This window comes from Triturus cristatus, chromosome 4_1, assembly GCF_964204655.1.
Source record: "Triturus cristatus chromosome 4_1, aTriCri1.1, whole genome shotgun sequence".
In the NCBI taxonomy this organism is placed as follows: Eukaryota; Metazoa; Chordata; class Amphibia; order Caudata; family Salamandridae; genus Triturus; species Triturus cristatus.
The window spans coordinates 196,250,612-196,267,954 of NC_140585.1; the positions used below are offsets into that span (position 1 = coordinate 196,250,612).

At 45.2% G+C, this 17,343-nt stretch overlaps 1 protein-coding gene across 1 annotated transcript in view; it reads left to right on the forward strand.

Moving 5' to 3' along the window:
* The first annotated feature begins 211 nt into the window (after positions 1-211).
* Positions 212-17,343, forward strand: part of LOC146854006 (proto-oncogene Mas-like) — a 28,142-nt gene continuing 11,010 nt past the window's right edge. The window contains exon 1 of the mRNA XM_085651872.1: positions 212-1,042. The gene's annotated coding sequence lies outside the window, so the exon portion shown is untranslated. The remainder of the gene's footprint in view (positions 1,043-17,343) is intronic.

The following is a 17,343-nucleotide window of genomic DNA, read 5'->3' on the forward strand; positions in this document are numbered from 1 at the left end:
TCCAATACACATTTATAAAAAATGCAAGTCCATTTGACCTTGCATAAGCAGTTTTTGAATTCCAGCAAAAAATGATATCCATTTTTAGGGAAAGTTCTGCTCATCCCGTTTGCAAGTCCCCTTTTCCATGCCGTCCATTGCCCAATATGGTGAATGTGTATATGAGGGGGCCAGAACCATAATCCCACTGGAGCCTGCCTGACCGGAAACGATACGTCACGCAGACAGTCTGGAAGACCACTCTAAACACACTTGAACTCCTGTGGATAGTGACGTCTCCCTGGCAGAGCCGGGCCCGTGAGGCAAGTTCAGGCGGCGCCCGCACCGCCTCCGGCGCTTCACGAGAACTGATGCGTGAAAGGAGGTCAGGACTGGAGGGCAGGGTGCTCGGGTGTGCTCGCTCAGTGGCTGTTGAGCAATGTGGAAATACCCCTGAACTTACGTTCATTTTGGTACTTGAGCACTGACTCCTCTCCAGTCCACGCCCTTTCCATCCCGGCATTCACATGCCAGGGATATATGAAAGAGAGGCACTTTAGGGTGAATGACAGTGTGCGCAACACCGGGTGGTGAGAAGGGTGTCTGTATCTAGGGGTCACTGCGCTAAGCTTGCAGCTCCGGACATCAAGGGCCCAGCTCGAGCGTGGGGCGGGGAGGTGCCTCCTGCCAAACCCGCAGAACAATCTTCCAGAGCACGTGGGACCCCCGCAGACTTAAAGGAGCGCTGCTCCACCGCGCACGCAGAGCCCGTGGGACCCCCGCAGACTTAAAGGAGCGCTGCTCCAGCGCGCACGCAGAGCCCGTGGGACCCCCGCAGACTTAAAGGAGCGCTGCTCCAGCGCGCACGCAGAGCCCGTGGGACCCCCGCAGACTTAAAGGAGCGCTGCTCCAGCGCGCCCGCAGAGCCCGTGGGAACCCCGCAGACTTAAGGAGAGGTGCTGCAGAGCCCGCGGGACCCCTGCGAGAGGCCTCCGCTGTCGGGCAGGGTGCCTGAAAGATTATCACTAGCACAGCAGAGCTATCACTTTTCCTCGGTCAGCGGGTGAGTAGCTGGTCCAGGCCAGTCCGTCTCTTTGCCTTATGGGACTTGTAGTCCTGTTTATTACTGCTCTATTGAAAATGTAGGTCTCTAGTTGTTTGTGACATTCTCTAAGAGTGTATATATCTGTACTATACACATGGACAATGAGATCATTACCTACCTCTGTGTGTCTGTATGTCTTTGTTTATGTTTGGGTGGCCCTATCCACCATGCAACATTGCACCAATGTTCAGTGGCATGTACATCTGTATTATTATGCATACACTTTTTCCCATCTATTTGGGTGTGTGTCGGTATCAACCCCTTTTATCAGCTGGTGTCTACTTTTGTGTCTGGAATCCCAAGTGTGAGAAAAGATGTGTGAAATGTACAGTTTTGTACCCCGCTGTTTTTAAGAGCTCCCAATGGGAGCACCTCTGGAAAGCCAACATGATTTTTCCTGGATAACAACATCTGGTTGAGCGACAGACCCGGGACAAGAGCTTGCATCTTCTGGTTAAACATAGTGGTCCTGGTCTGTAGGTCTGTGCACCCCATCCCCACCTCCACGTGCATAAATATGAATGAAAGCCTGTGAAAGAGTAACCGTGTGTGGGCGTTTGCTGGTTTCTCCGAGCACCATGCCTGCCTGTGCATTCGACAGGGAGTTCTTGCATATTTAAGCCTATGCAAGACCACGTGTAGTGTGGATTTGTAAACGGGTCTCGACGTGTTTTTACATACTCTGTGGGTTCTTTAGGGTACAGTTCATCAATATATGTATATATAGCAAGCACGGAAGGAGAGCGGTAGGGTAAAAGGAAAGGGGGATGTAGGAAGTGAGGAGAAAAAGAAGAGGGAGAAAGAAGGAGAAACGTAAAAAGGTAACACGAAGGAAGCAGAGAGGGAGGAAGGTGAAAGGATGACAGCAAAGAGGCAAGCAGGAAAGGAAGGGACAGGGTAAAGCAGAAGATAGGGAGACAGGAAGGAAAGGAGGTTTGAAGGAAAAAAACAAGAAAGAGAAGGAGAAGGAACAGGACGGAGGGAGGAATGGGGCAGAGGAAAAAAGGAAGGAGAGCATGACAGGAAGGAAGCAAAAGGAGGCGGGGAAGGAATGAGAAAAAGAAGGAAGAAAGGAAGGACTGCAGGACCTGGAGGAAGAGAGGATGGAAGGGAGGAGGCCAGGAAGGAGAGATCAGGACGGGAGAAGGGAAGAAGGGAGAAAGTCATGCAGGAAGGATGGATGGGATGGACGAAAGAGGTATAGGACGAAGGAAATAATGATGGGAGGAAGGACGGAAAGAATGATGGGAGGATGGGAGGAAGGAAGGGAAGAATGATGGTAGGATGGGAGGAATGAAATAATGATGGGAGGAAGGGAAGAATGAAGGTAGGATGGGAGGAATGAAATAATGATGGGAGGAAGGGAAGAATGAAGGTAGGATGGGAGGAAGTACTGAAAGAATTATGGTAGGATGGAAGGAAGGAAAGCATGAAGGTAGGATGGGAGGAAGGAACGGAGGGAGTGTGGGAGTTACAGACGTATTCATGAGGGCCCGCGTCTCTCAGTGTGGCCAGCTGGCTCCAGGACGCCTGTGGAGTACAGCCCAAGCCATGTGTGTTACGAAACGCCGTGACTAATGCCTTTTTACTGGTTTGCCCCTGGCTGCCCTCCCTGTGGATGTGGCTCCGCGTTACTCACAACAGTCCAGCTGGATGAATCAGCTGCTGAGCGTCTGCCTTTTAGAGCCTGAGCTGCACTGGCCTGACTGCACCGGGGAGGCGGCCTCAGTCCTCCCGGAGGCGCCTCACTAGGCGCTCCTCCATGGCTTACCGCCAAGACTCCTTGTGTAAACTACTCTGGGAGGAATCATCCTGCCTAAGACCTGCATGACGAGACATGCCTTGCCCTCCACGGGTGCACCCTTGTCATTACGGGGTTCATCTTTCTGTGGTGTGCTTCCATGGGTCCCGTTCCGATGTGGCGTGTTTTTTAAAACTTTTTTTTTTTTGTTACTCTTCTCATTGAATTTGTTTCCCTGTGTGGTGTGTATGTCTGTGTCCGTATTGTTTGGTCCGTGTTCAGCTGGGTGTGTAGTGTAGAGCCAGAGTGTCCGTGTTCAGCTGGGTGTGTAGTGTAGAGCCAGAGTTGCCGACTTTGGAACTGTGAAACCACTTAATCTACCCTTGCCTAAAAAAACAAGAATGAATGTGTAATAACTGGTGCTCATTTAAAGTGCTCCAATACCTTCGGGTCGAGTTTGCGCTACATAAAACTACGGGGAAAAAGTGCTGGCGCGAGGATGTGGCATAATGTCAGGGCTTTAAGTGGGATGAAAAAACTGAGGGGTCTCTCCAAGGGGCGTGGCCAATTAAATTAATGGTGTGGCTTAAAACATGTAAGTTAAAAATCTGTGCTTAGCATAGTGTGCCGCCTGACTTGTATTTTGCTGTTTCTGTCATTCCATTCAGATATATGATACAAGTAGCACCATACCTACAACGAGTCAGGACTATTGGCTTTGTCAATGGTTGTTAGTTACATACGACAATGTTGCTGCTCCTGATTTTCAAAAAGAGAAGGGAAATCCAGAGAGAAAATGACTCTCTTTAAAGAATGTCTCTCTCCCTACAACGCTCACCTGGCACGACGTCCTGCAGTAACTTCTGCACTAGTGAGCAGTGGCAGGCCTGAGCCATATTTTACAAGCCGCTCCGGTGGGTGGCACAACCAGTGCAGCAAGCCCACCGGTAGCATTTGATTTTCAGGCCCTGGGCACACATGGTGCACTGTACTAGGGTCTGACAAGTAAATCAAATAGCCATTCATGGAGTCACTAATCCATTACAATAATTTACAATAGAAAGCATATGCACTTTAGCACTGATCAGCAGTGGTAAAGTGCCCAGAGTCATAAAACCACCAACAGGTCAGGAAAAACACAGGAGGAGGGCAAAAAGATCAGGGATGACCCTGCAAAAAGGGCCAAGTCCAACAGTGCATCACAAAATGAAGGATTTATAAACTTCACCAAAGTGCCTGATACAAAAGGGCATTCCTTAACCAATCAGTGCCATAAATGTGCGTGTACTCCTTGAGCTGGTGCATAAAGCTGGAGGCGCTATGCTGCAGAACACAGCTGCAATATGTCCTCCTCCTAACGCACAGCACTGTTTGCTTTCCAAGTAGTGAAATACATATAACATGGACACAAGCACAACTATTAAAAAATACACGCATCTTACCCAAAACCATCATTACATATTTTCTAACATTTCTAAAATGGTACTAAAGCATCGAAATGCCAATCCAAAACGAATCCAGGAAATACATTGGATATGACACTTTTCTTGAAGTACATATTGCATGTATTTTTTTATACACAACGCACTGCTATATTTTCGTATACTCTATATTACATCATCAGTGCTCCGCCTCCACACACCGAACCATCCTACTGACCAGTTATAAAAATAAATTAAATATTTCTCTGTCTACCATATTGCAGTATGAATCTCCCCAAGCCCCCATTATATAGCATTTACATTACCTTATAGAAAAGGTCCACAAATCAGTGACATTTATTTGACATTGCACTGTTCGTTGGTGAATGCATAGCCTCCATAGACAGTGTGATGCCATATTAACTGTGCTGTTTAGTGAAGAGGCAGCATGTATGGCATGAGACTGCATTTCCTCTCCAAGCACAGCAGTGAGATGCCCTAAGCACACTCAATTTAATTGCATTTGCATTCAGCCTTTTTATGGTCCTTTCAGATCAACATGAAAACATTTTACTGACATTAAAAATGCTGTAAACCTTTTCCAATTTAACAGTGGGCAGAAAAAGGGAAGGGCCATCTTAAGTATTTTATTGGCTCCAGGCAAGACATATTTTGTTTTCACAGCATCTGCACAAATCAAAACCCTGCTACAAGGACTTTCGCCTTTCATTGCTGGGAATCTGGCAAAGTACCTCACTTGCTGCAGCCAGGCTTCCTTCTCTGTCAGACTAAGCAGTGGTCCAGGCCTTGGCTCAGAAGGAGAGATCGAGAGAGGTCAACACTGACAAAGGTGGAGGGAGGGAGCAGCATAATTAAAGAGAGAGGTATGGAAGACAGATAGAAGTAAGGTAGGGGAATGGTGAAATAAGAAGTCAGGATTAGAAAGATAGTTTAGGAAAAGAGAAAAGTGAGCTAGACAAGCCAGAGAGAGGGGGTGAAAAGAGTTAACGAGTGCTGTGGTGAGGATAGAAAATGTGATACAGAGGTGAGATATAGAATGAGCTGCGAGTGTGATATAGAAGTGGAAAGACTGAGGCAGAGTGGAGAGTGATATGAGAGAGAGAGGTGAGGTAAAGGAAGATATAACGAGAGTGGAAGAAAGAGAAGTGGGTTAGAGGGAGAAGTAAGGTAGAGAAGGTGGTAGAGAAGGTGGGTTGAAAAAGAGAAGGAATTGATGAGCGAGAGAGCAGAAAGAGAGAGAGGAGGCAAAAAGTACAACTTATATGCCCAAAGTAAAAGTGGAGCATGGAGCAATGTGAAGAGAAGGATCCGGTAGAACGAGAGCGTGGAAAGCAGTGAGCAAGAGGGGAGCGGTGGAGAGAGGTGAGGCAGAGAGGGATGTGATGCAGAGAGACAAATGAAAGAAGACGATATTGTGCGAAAGCCAGAGGTCAGATATTGAGTGATGGAGAGAGAAAATAAGAAGAGCGGTAAAGCGAAAGATGAGGTTAAGAGAAACAGATGAAGATCGAGGAAAGAACCCGGGGGTTAGATAGAAGCAGAGTCTTGAGGTAGAGAGGGAGTAAAACAGAGAGATGGGGATCCAGAGTCAGAGATGTAGAGGTATGCAGGTAGAATGATGGACAAAGATCAGTAGACAGAGGTGCAGTGGAGAAAATTGAGATCAAGAGACTGGGATAGGTATATAAAACCATAGACCGATTGAAAGATAAATATAGTGACGAGTTAAAGAGGTTAGGTGAAGTAAGAGAGATATGAGACAAGGAAGCATAAGGGAGGTAGAGTGTGGTAGAGAGAGGTGACTTACATAGAGAGATGTATAGATAGAAGTGTGGTAGGGATCAGGGGGAAATGCATATAAAGATGAGCTTGACAGACACTGATGAAGTAGGCTGAGGAAAGAAACAGGAGCACTGATAGATGCAGAGACTTGAGGTTCCGAGAGAGGTGTGAAACAGAGTGGGAAGCACACGGAAAAGGAGAAATGCAGAGGTAGAAACATAGAATGATAGACGGAGATAATGAGAAAAAGGTGAGGTACAAAAAATCGAGAGACATGAAGCAGAGAAAGGTGATGTAGAAGTATGAAAGTGGTAGAGTGGAAGCATGGTATTTGAGAAAGGTAAGGCGAAGAGTAAGTTAGAAAGAGATAGTAGTGGGGAGAGAGATTAAAGAAGGGTTAAGTCAGTTATGGGAATGAAAGAAAGTAAAACAGGTGAGGCAGAGAAAGAGAGATAGGTAGAAAGTCAGAGAGTGGTACGACAAGAATAGCTAGGAAACGGCCAGAGGTAGTGGATGGCAGGGAGAAGGAAATGGATACAGAGAGAGAGATACCGAGGTGAGCAGGAGAGAGGTGAGGAAGAGAGTGAATGGGGAGATAGAGAGATGGGCATAAGGGTGAGACAGAGAGGTGAAGTCCAGAAAGAGTTTAGACAGAGAGAAGAAATGGGGTAGAGAGAGGTGAACTAGAGATGCTTACTGAGGTAGATGAGGCTTAATGAGGTAGATGAGGTTAAAAGAATGAACGATAAGGCAGAGCGTGAATAGAATAAAAAAGGCGCACCTTTTATTACAGGGGGGGACAAAATAGGTGCATGTTCTTTTGAGTAGAATATTGTATGTGCTTTACAAATTTAATTCTATGATGTAAAAATGACAGTTTTTGCCCTTCCTAGCTAATCATTTAAAATGTAATTCCACAATACATGTCACTTCCGTGAGGGAGATTCCAACACTTGGGCATTCAGTTGTTTATAGATGGATACTCCATGAAGGCTCACACTACTGATACAGGCATGGCTAACATGCCCTCCACATCCTTTCCACCCCTTGGAAGAAATGTATTAGTCTCTAGCAGATTCTGACAATTACAGTGTTGAGGAGGAATGACATGACCACAGGTCCTTAAAACTTACCCTCTAAAACTGGATAATTAAATTGAATCACACCCATGTTTCTTCTACAAGTGCAAACGGTGGTGCACTTATAGGAAGTGGCATACCTCCTCAAAACAGATCTCAAATGAATCACCTAAATCATCTATACGACTTTAGTTAAAAATGGTTGCTGCAAATCCGTGCTATTACAGGATAATTTCAAACCATGATGGATACAATAGGTATATATAGACACTTACAGAATATAAGAAGTATCTAGGGACAGAAGAATGTCTCCAACCTCTCATTGACACTTGTAACCATCTCAATATGTTTCCCCAATGTTCATTAAAAGAATGGAATAGTAGTACTAGTAACTCTGTTGGTTGTTGTGTATCTCCAGAACCACAAGATGACCTAATGATTGATAAACTAAAGGCCACAGCCTTGAATTTCATCAGGGCTCGTTCAGAATTTCATCCGAGGTTCATATTGCGAGTAGCACTAGATGGAGACATGTGGTATTTCATGTCATTTCTAACACTTTTTGTATACCTCATCCAGCACTGTGAAGAGTCCTGCTCAAGCTGACAAGGCCACAGTAACAGTAAATATGAAAGATGCTACCTGACCCTGCTGCCCTGCCTATCATGCAGCGCACCTCCTGCCCGCCCTGTAATGTGAGCAGGGCGGCCTCATCTGTTTTCAGGACCCATCCAGACCGACGGGAAGTTTAGTGGCACGAGCAATGGTGGTCAGCTCTGTCCATTAGGACCAGCAGACCACACTGTGGTAAATATATCACTGCACAAGGCGCCGCATGCTGACACTGAGTTGCTCACATAGTTTTGCTGTAATGCATTTGCTAAAAGGCACATCTTGCTGCACATGGATTCTAGGTGCATGCCTGGAAATCCCGCTCTTAACCCTCAGGCTCTCAGGCAGTTGGTGTAAATTACATTTAAAAACGAGCCTGCTTTCTATGCACTCTGTTATTACAATGGGATTTCTGACAAAGGTAGATGCCATAAAAATAACCCCACAGTACCCTGAATGGCACTGAGTGAGTAAGCAAAACGACCGGCCGAAGTAAGTTACCACAACTGTCCCGGGTAGGGTTTCTTTCTTTGCCTCTGCCTTTCTATCTTCTCTCACATTCTCACTCGTATTTGCACCCTGTATTATGTTTTTATTCTTTCTCTTTCTTTCTTTCTTTCTTTCTTTCTTTCTTTCTTTCCTTTCTTCTTTCCTTTCTTTCTTTCCTTCCATCTTTCCTTTCTTTCCTTCCATCTTTCCTTTCTTTCCTTCCTTCCATCTTTCTTTCCTTCCTTCCTTCCTTCCTTCCTTCCTTCCTTCCTTCCTTCCTTCCTTCCTTCCTTTCCTTCCTTTCCTTCCTTTCCTTCCTTCCTTCCTTCCTTCCTTCTTTCTTTCTTTCTTTCTTTCCTTCCTTCAATCTTTGCTTCCTTGTTTCTTTCTTGCTTCTTTCTTTCCTTCTTTCTTTCCTTCCTTCCTTCCATCTTTCTTTCTTTCTTTCCTTCCTTCCATCTTTCTTTCCTTCCTTCCTTCCTTCCTTCCTTCCTTCTTTCTTTTGTCCAATCTTTGTTGCAATGCGAAAGTTGGTGTTGTTGGGAGTGCACCACAAGAAATAATATCACTGTCTTGTTAAGTCCAGTAAACATTTCAGTAATTTAAACCTGAGCTCAACCCCTGGTAGCTATGGCACATAGCAAAAAAGGCTTAAGTTAGGAACATGTTTAAAGCATTTAGAAGTACAAAAACTGTAAAAAAAAGAAACACACCCCAATAAAAATCCCACTCCACTACAGACAAATAGAGCATAATTCAAGGAGTAAAATGGCACAAACAACACAATCTGATCAAGGGAACCAAAGATATGAATTTCAAAAGTGTTAAATGAAAATTGTTTCAAAAAGTGTTAAGCAACAACCACAGTCATCTGGTTGCGCTTGACCTGTAACTAGGTGTGATTGAGGCCTAACTCAATGCAGTGCGGGTTGTTCACAGAAACCAGGTCCTGATTGGAAGTTTTACCTTCTGACTAATGGCCTGATTATGAGTTTGGCGGTGATGGTCCCACCGTCGCGGTGGTGTTGGATTTCACGCCCACCTAGGTGGCAGTCTGTCTGCGGAGTTACAATGTCAGCAGGTTGCTGGAGGGAGGACAGCCAGAGTACTGCCAGCCATTCGCAGATTGCTGCTAAGGCGGCAGGGGTAGAGAATCTGTCAGAGGGCGGTACAGAAAAGGTTACTGCTGTCTGTATTATGAGTTGCCTTGCCATCAAGCCAATGTGGCAGTGAGACCGCCTGCTTCGAGTCGGCAAAATTAAAGGAAATGGGGTGCAAACTCACCCATTTCCTTTTTTTCCTTTCAGTCTTCCAGGTGAATACCTTCCTCCAGGGCCCCACTATACAGCAGCAACTTGCCCCCAAAGGAAACAACCCTGTTGGCTCTGAAAGCCAGGTAAGTCCGTACCCATTGACTGGACACATATGATCCAGACCTCAGCAATGGCAAAGTACATGTACAAATACCCAGTACATGTGCCATGCATATGTATACAATTAACACTTGTGTAGTCAAAATGTACACACCTGCGTCATCACATATGGAAAAATATTCCCTGCTGTCAGAAACCCTGCCGTGGATTTGGGACCACCACTGCAATGATGTGGCAGTAAGACCGCCAACCTGTAATCAGGAGTTTAGTCTCTGAAGTGGACTTCAAAAATCCTATAGCCGAACATGAGAAATTCAAAATTCGTGCCCAAGGAAAGTCTCCCGTCTGGCGGACACTTGTGGCTCCTTTGTCCAGTGAAGAGTTCTACCTTAAGACATAGTCACTTTTTTGGAACTCTGATTCCTCTAGCAGAGAAGGCTGCAAGCAGTAGTTGAACAGGGCTCCAAAGGCCAGAGAGACTCTCTGCGACGTATCACTGAAACAGATTTGCTGATGTGGAAAACCCCTGAATCATTGGCCCAGTGGCAACGTACCTTTGTTGGAGTGACCTGCAGGGTTGTCCCTGTCGTCTGGAGGTCTTTGGAACCAAAACATTTTTAAGTCCTAGGGTTTTTGAGGATGTTAAGAGGAGAACACTTTGACACAGCCAAAAGTCCCAAGACCTCCAGAGCCGTACTTGGGGGTCAAGACTCATTCAAGCACAAGCCATGAGCACGGTCCAAGGCAGGAACTTCAGGTAAAAGGCTTACAGAAGCTTGAGGTGCACCAGTAGCTTAGTAGGAGGTTAACCAATTCACTCATGGAGTCACCGCTTTGTCCTGGGTGCAAGTGAGAGTAGGTCCAGCGTTTATGGTTCCCTCACAAGACTCAAAAGCAGGTGCAGTCCTTCTGTCTTCCACAGGTCTAGTAGTGTTCTGAAGAGGGTACCCAGGGGTGCCACATTTATATTCCTGGCACTAGCCTGTGGGTGAGGGTGTCTCCCGGCCTCTCCTTGACCTATATGGAAAAATCCCCATGTGTAACCCTACCCACTTTTTTTTTTTTTTTAGCATTTCCTGTGTGCCCCACTATAAACCACTGCAAAGGGCCACTCTATACCTAATTCCAACCTAGCAGAACCTTCTTCCACCCTGAACAAGGCTCCTGTGTCCATCCGATAGGTGTGGCCAGGAAAATGTGCAACCCTTCCTCTGCTGTCAGTTGAAAACAGTTCTGGGAGTAGCTCCTCTCCCACCTGCTTTGGTACCTGGCTGTGTGGGCCTCTTTGACATTAATTAAGCTCCTGAGCACAGCCCGGGTGGTCAGCCCTTCAGAGAATCAGAACACATCCCCACACTCGAGACCTTTGTCTCAGCCCTGGAAGCAAGTTCACACCTCACCAAGGCACCTATTCAGTTTCTGGCGCACAGTTGGAAACTCATGCAAATGGGCTTCTAGTGGTCCCTCTTCTAAAATATTTATTACAAATCTTACCTTACCAGTGAATTGTGATTATATTAAATATTCTACAAAAGTCCAAGAATTAACTTTGTAGCTGTATCCTAGGACGATACATCATTATTAAATGCAATATTGCAGCCCACTGCTTTACTATGGAACTCCTAACCCTGCTTCAGTGAAAATAGCATTTAGGGCGTGTCACTGTAAGGCATGTTTAACAATAACATTGTACATGTACTACCTTTAAATACCATGCGCCCTGCCCTGCCTTATTGGCTCTAAGGCTTACTTTGGTGTGATCTATTAATATTTCTAAGGAGGATTTAGGCCTGTCAAAGGGGGCTTTTTTGGCAGATCAAATCTGCAGTTTTAAAACTGCACAGGCAGACTACAGGGTAGGCCTGAAGTCATGACTGTCATTCCTTTGGTGGCACAACTGGTGCTGCAGTTCACTGGTGACGCTTAACTTACAGGCCCTGGGTAAACATTACACTATATTCTGGGGTCATTTAAGTAAGTTAATTAGCTTATTAGTAGTGTAGCCAATTTCAACATGTTTTAGAGGTCAGAGCCACAGGGGCCTGGTTGGCAGAGTATCCGTGCAGAGTAAAAAAACACACCCGTATCAGTTCAACAATTTGAGCTGATCATGAAAAATTGGGTATTTTGCTAAACTTACTACCTTTCTTCTTACATTTCATTCCCTTTCTTTGTTTTATTTATTGTGTCCACCCTTCTTTCCATTTTCTTTTTTCTTATTTCCTTCCATTTGTCTTTTTTTGTTCTAGTTTTCAAACCATCTGTTTTTCATTCTTTTTTGCTCCCTCTGTTTGATGCCTTTTACTTTTTCCTTCTTTACTTCTTTCTCTATATGTCTTTACTAATCTTCTACTACTTCTTTCATTCTCTCTTCATTTGCCTCTTAACAGTTGCTTTTCTTTTCAATTGTCATTATTTCTCTTGCTCGAGCATTGTGACTACTTTCAAGCAACTAGGCCCCTTCAACCCTATCATGCTATGTTCCTGCAGCTTAGGATCTTCCCTGTTATGCTAAAGGCAAGGAGGTCATTAAGAGAAATTAAAGCACTAAATGGTATATTTACATGGGATTAGCGCCACCAGAGCATCTGTTTTACTGATATTCAGATGGCGCTATGCCCTTCTCCATACTTACTTTGAGTGGCTTAACGCTATCTTGTACTCACGGCACGGTTCCACCCATCACTCTCCTTGAAAGGAGCGTGCAATGGGTATTGCCGTGGGCGTTCCACCGCAACACCCATTGCTTTTTGACGCTGCCTCGAATTTACAAGGATCTGTAAATCTGAGGCCGTTTCAAATGGTGCTACAAGGCGACATACTTATATTTCTCCTCGTTTTTGCTTTTCCTATCTGTGCTGCATTTTGCAGCACAGATAGAGCAAGTAAAACACCATTAATGATTGTTTATGAGGAGGAAGGTGTCCCTTCCTGCACTTAATCATTAAATTATTCTGATTTGCTACTTCTAGGTGTGCTGCAGAATGCAAGACACATAGAAGTAACATATTTCTATTCTGGATTGTTTATGTGTGCGAAGGTACACCTGCCTGCACATAAACAATAATTTCCTGCAACGCAGGCACACTTTGCACTATGGTGCAACAGCACCTGTGTTAGTGCTAGGCCGCTATTTGTAACACCAGCACTAGGAAAAACATGGGGATGCACCTTATTGTTGTAAATACGGTGCATCCCTGTGTTTTGGAAATAGTGGAACTAGCTGAACTAGACCCCTGGGCAATATCATTAGGGCAACCTGAACTGATTGAGTGATCAGGCACTAGAACTCTGCTTCAAAGGACGGAGGGTTGCGCATTACTACAGGCAGCCCATAGCACCTAGTCACATTACGTAATGCCTAAGTGCCGCCCTACCCCACATTCCCCAGACAATATCCAAGAATGCCCGCTTGAAATTCATGCAATTAAATTATTCGCATCACAGATGCCTATCTCCGCACAGACTGGTGTGAATGTATCCAACATCTATCGTTATTTACCCCAGGTGCCATGACACAAACACTGATTTCCTGCATATGGTCTGGATGTGCTCCTATATTGCAGCATACTGGAGGAGGATCTCGACATAGTAGCTGCGGCAACGGGAACCATATCTGCAATCCAGGGGCGCACTATCTGCTAGGCATCACCAAGAGAAATGCGCGATGGAAGAACCTCAATAAATGTATTGATCTGGCACTGGTACTGGCCAAACGCTCTATAGCTATGGCCTAGAAGACCCCGACTGGCCCTTCCATTAGACACTTGCTGATGGCCCTTCAGCCCGCACTAGTGGCGGAACATGACACATCGTCAACGCAACTCCCAAGCCCATCAGCCAGGATCCAGCCTGTGGACTGGCAACATTATGTGACTGTAGACTTAGGGACACGAACGACCATGGGTGATAAGCTATAAACACTGCTGTGCCCCTGCCTAAAGCAACTACGACACCTCGAGCACCCACATCCGGGGATGCTCGTAACAGGGAAGCGCGGACATATGCACATATACACTGACACGACACCTCCGACATGACTGGATTGCACCCACATATAATGCAACACTTGGGCGGCGTACTCTCCTGATTACTTTGCTCCCATAACCGTATCCAATACGATAGGGCCCGCCAGTCAGCAATCTACATGAGCAACATATTATGCAGATATATACATACGACCTATATGGAATAGGCAAACTAGCACGGTGGTATCGGGTTGGAAGTCTTTATGTTTTTTCTCTTTGGCATTGAGTTTCAATATAGCGAAGTACAGTACTATTTTTGCTAATCTTTGAAGTTACTTGATGCTTGGGAGAAAAATTGAATGCAGCAATTTGCCCCCCGCTCCCCCACCTAGAGGGCACAACTATGCGAATTAATATGTATTATGTTTTGTACTTCATAATGACGTATATACAGCTGTATGATGTGCTGAATAGAAAACGAATAAAGACTATTAAAAAAAAAAAAGGTGACTAACATGTAAGAAAAGGGAAGGTTAGGGCCTGGCAAGTGGGTGCACTTGCCAGGTTGACATGGAAGTACTAGACTGCACACAGGCACCGCAGTGGCAAGCCTGAAACCTTCTTGCAAGGCTGCTTGTGTAGGTGGCACAATCGGTGCTGCAAGCCCACTAGCAGAATTTGGTGTTCAGGCCCTGGGCACACACACTGCACTGTACAAGGGACTTAACAGTAACCCAAATAAACCAATCATGGAAACATCAATCCATAACAACAATTTACAAATTGAGCACTTGGCACTTTGGCACTGAACAGCAGTAGCAAAGTGCCCAAATCATCTAGACCAGCAAAAACAAAATCCACACACAGCAAAATAACAGGCGGCAAACGCAAAAATACAGGGGAAACCGATGCCAATGATACCAGGTCTAACAGTTAGCAATTTGGGAAGAATGTACCTATTTTATTAAAATGTTTGACTGGCGTATTTTAAGCTGATGTTGCAGTGATAGGTTCATCCAGAGTGGGCAGACTTATTGCTGATTTTATTTATTTAATGGCAGCAGGAACTTGCTGCTATGTTGGTCATTTTATGATTCATACAAAGGCATCTGTTTGTCTACAATGAAGAATCGCATCTGTTGAGGTAGTGCCTCGTAGAGTGGTGTGCATTTACTGGTGTTTGCTCCCTGAATCCATAAGATCCTGGAAACCTCGTCTGTAGCAGTAGTGTCTAAGCCTAAAAGATCAGCCCGAACTGGGGGATCACCTCTCTGCCTAACGACTGAGAGAGATGTGTAGCTTTTCATGTTCTCACTCTCTCCACTCCGTGTGGATTCCTAGTCAAGATATAGGAAGGAAAATCAACTAGGAAGGGACGTTCGGGGAAAATAAAAGTAGTAGAGAGGTAGAAATGAGAACGGGTGGTGCATTCCTCTTGAACATGGGTGGAAGGTCACGAAGATCTGCATACCCCGTTATTTGAACTGCCTGTAAAGCCTATTGCTTTTTAATTAATTATGCAGAAAGTGGTTTGAAAAAAGCATGGTTTTGGTCCAGTTGTGGGCCAGTAAATGAACATAAATCCCATTACATTTTCAAGATGTGCGGCTATGGTTGTCTATCAGGTCAAGGTCTCTATAGTATATATGTTGGTCTTACTTAGCAGAGTGTGGGTTTTGCTTACATTTTGTTTTTATTTCTACATTTAATTGCTTAATGTGACATTTATACTTTCGTTCACATTTTGTGGTATTCAATGATCAAAATTTAGTTGCAGCAATGAGTAATTTGTTTTTAATTGGCATTCTAGTTAAAGCCCTTATTGCCAGTCCGGCAGTCCAAAGGACCACCGAACCCGTTGTGGCGGTCCACGGACCCTCATACTGGAGATCCGGCCGATGCATTAGGACTGTGTCAATTCTACTGTTGGACTGCTGCTTCCACCAGGGATCCACGATCCCTCGATGTGATGCAGGTGTCTGAGGCCCCTAATATGCTGGCGGTGCTGCTGCTTCACCGCCAAGCATATTAGAAGTTTTTCACTGATACACTTTTCATGGCGGTGCTACCGCTATGAAAAGTGTGGTAGTGAGTACATAAAGGGGGCCTACAGGCCCCCCTGTTGCCCCTGCACCATAAGGTGCATGCAGGGGGGCACACGTTGTGCCCCCCCTGTGTGCATGCTCCCCCAGTTCCTGTTGTACATGGACTTAACAATCCATGCTTTTGCAGGAACTGCCTTTGATGCTCCCATTGCGGTGCACCACAGTGGGACCACCAAAGAACTGCCTGCCAGAGTAAAAATAAGTTGCACTCTTGCAGGTGGTCTTTAATAGCTTTGACAGTCATGGGGCGGCAGCTTGGCGGCCCCGCTTTGAGACCACCAAAGACATAATCAGGCCCTAAATGTATTTCTTCAAATACAGTGGCAAAATCATTAGTTAATAGATTGGCTGTGATCTTTTTCTTTAGGTGGTTGAGCCCATTGTCCAATCATAAATCCAATACAATCAACCACTTAGTGGTGTTCAGTAATCTAAATGTTGTTGCAGCAATGAGTAATATTTTTTTAATTAGCATTCTAGTTTGCTCGAATACAGCGGCAGCCTTTCCACAATCATTAGTTAATAGATTGGCTATGATCTTTTTCTTTAGGTGGTTGAGCCCATTGTTCAATCATAAATCCAATACAATCAACCACTTAGTGGTGGTCAGTAATCTAAATTTTGTTGCAGCAATGAGTAATATTTTTTTAATTAGCATTCTAGTTAAATGCGTTTGCTCGAATACAGCGGCAGCCTTTCCACAATCATTTGTTAATACATCGGCTGTGATCTTTTTCTTTAGGCGATTGAGCCTATTGTGCAGTCATAAATCCACCACTTGGAAATGTCTCCTTTCTCAGTGGTACCAGCCTATCATTTGTATACATAGTAGTCTTTAGTTTTTAGATGTAGACATTAAAATCAAGGAATCGGTGCTCTTCCTTCCCTTGAAAAATGTATTTAGACAGTCTGGGCCTTTTCATTGGCTCTATATTGATTATTTTATTGTCTCTTTATAATTTACTAACATCTTCGTTGACGAATTCTTGATTGAGTAAGTATTAGTTTCAAAAGTAAAGTCTTAAAATCATATCACCTGCCTATGGCAGTTTCCTCGTTTGAAGGCTTGTATTCCAGTATCTTTGCCCAGTCAAACCCTGGAGGCTTCACAAAGCAATCTTGGGTGTCACAAGGACTGCAGTGGGCACCACCAGGCCCTACATCAACTTCTGAAAAACAGCAACTGCAAGGCCGCTGCCCCCAGACATGACAAGAGGAGTACATTTCAGAATCCACATCCCTGGCTCCCCCATCCTGTGCACCGCCCACCTGAGGAATGTACCCACCGAAGGAATGTACCCACAGGTGGAATGTGCCCACCGGAGGAATGTACCCATGGAAGGAATGTACCCACCTGAGGAATGTACCCACCGAAGGAATGTACCCACCGAAGGAATGTACCCACAGGTGGAATGTGCCCACCGAAAGTGCCCACCGGAGGAATGTACCCATGGAAGGAATGTACCCACCGGAGGAATGTACCCATGGAAGGAATGTGCCCACCGCGTGAGCCGTGACCTTGACTTGACTTTGACGATATCCCACCTCTTTCCAGACTCTACCACTCACCGGAACGCTAAGGAGGAAGCAGAAGACGGCCACACCACAGCATCCCAGGCCAAGTGACAGAGGAAACATTGACTTTCGTTGAGACATCACTATTAAAGG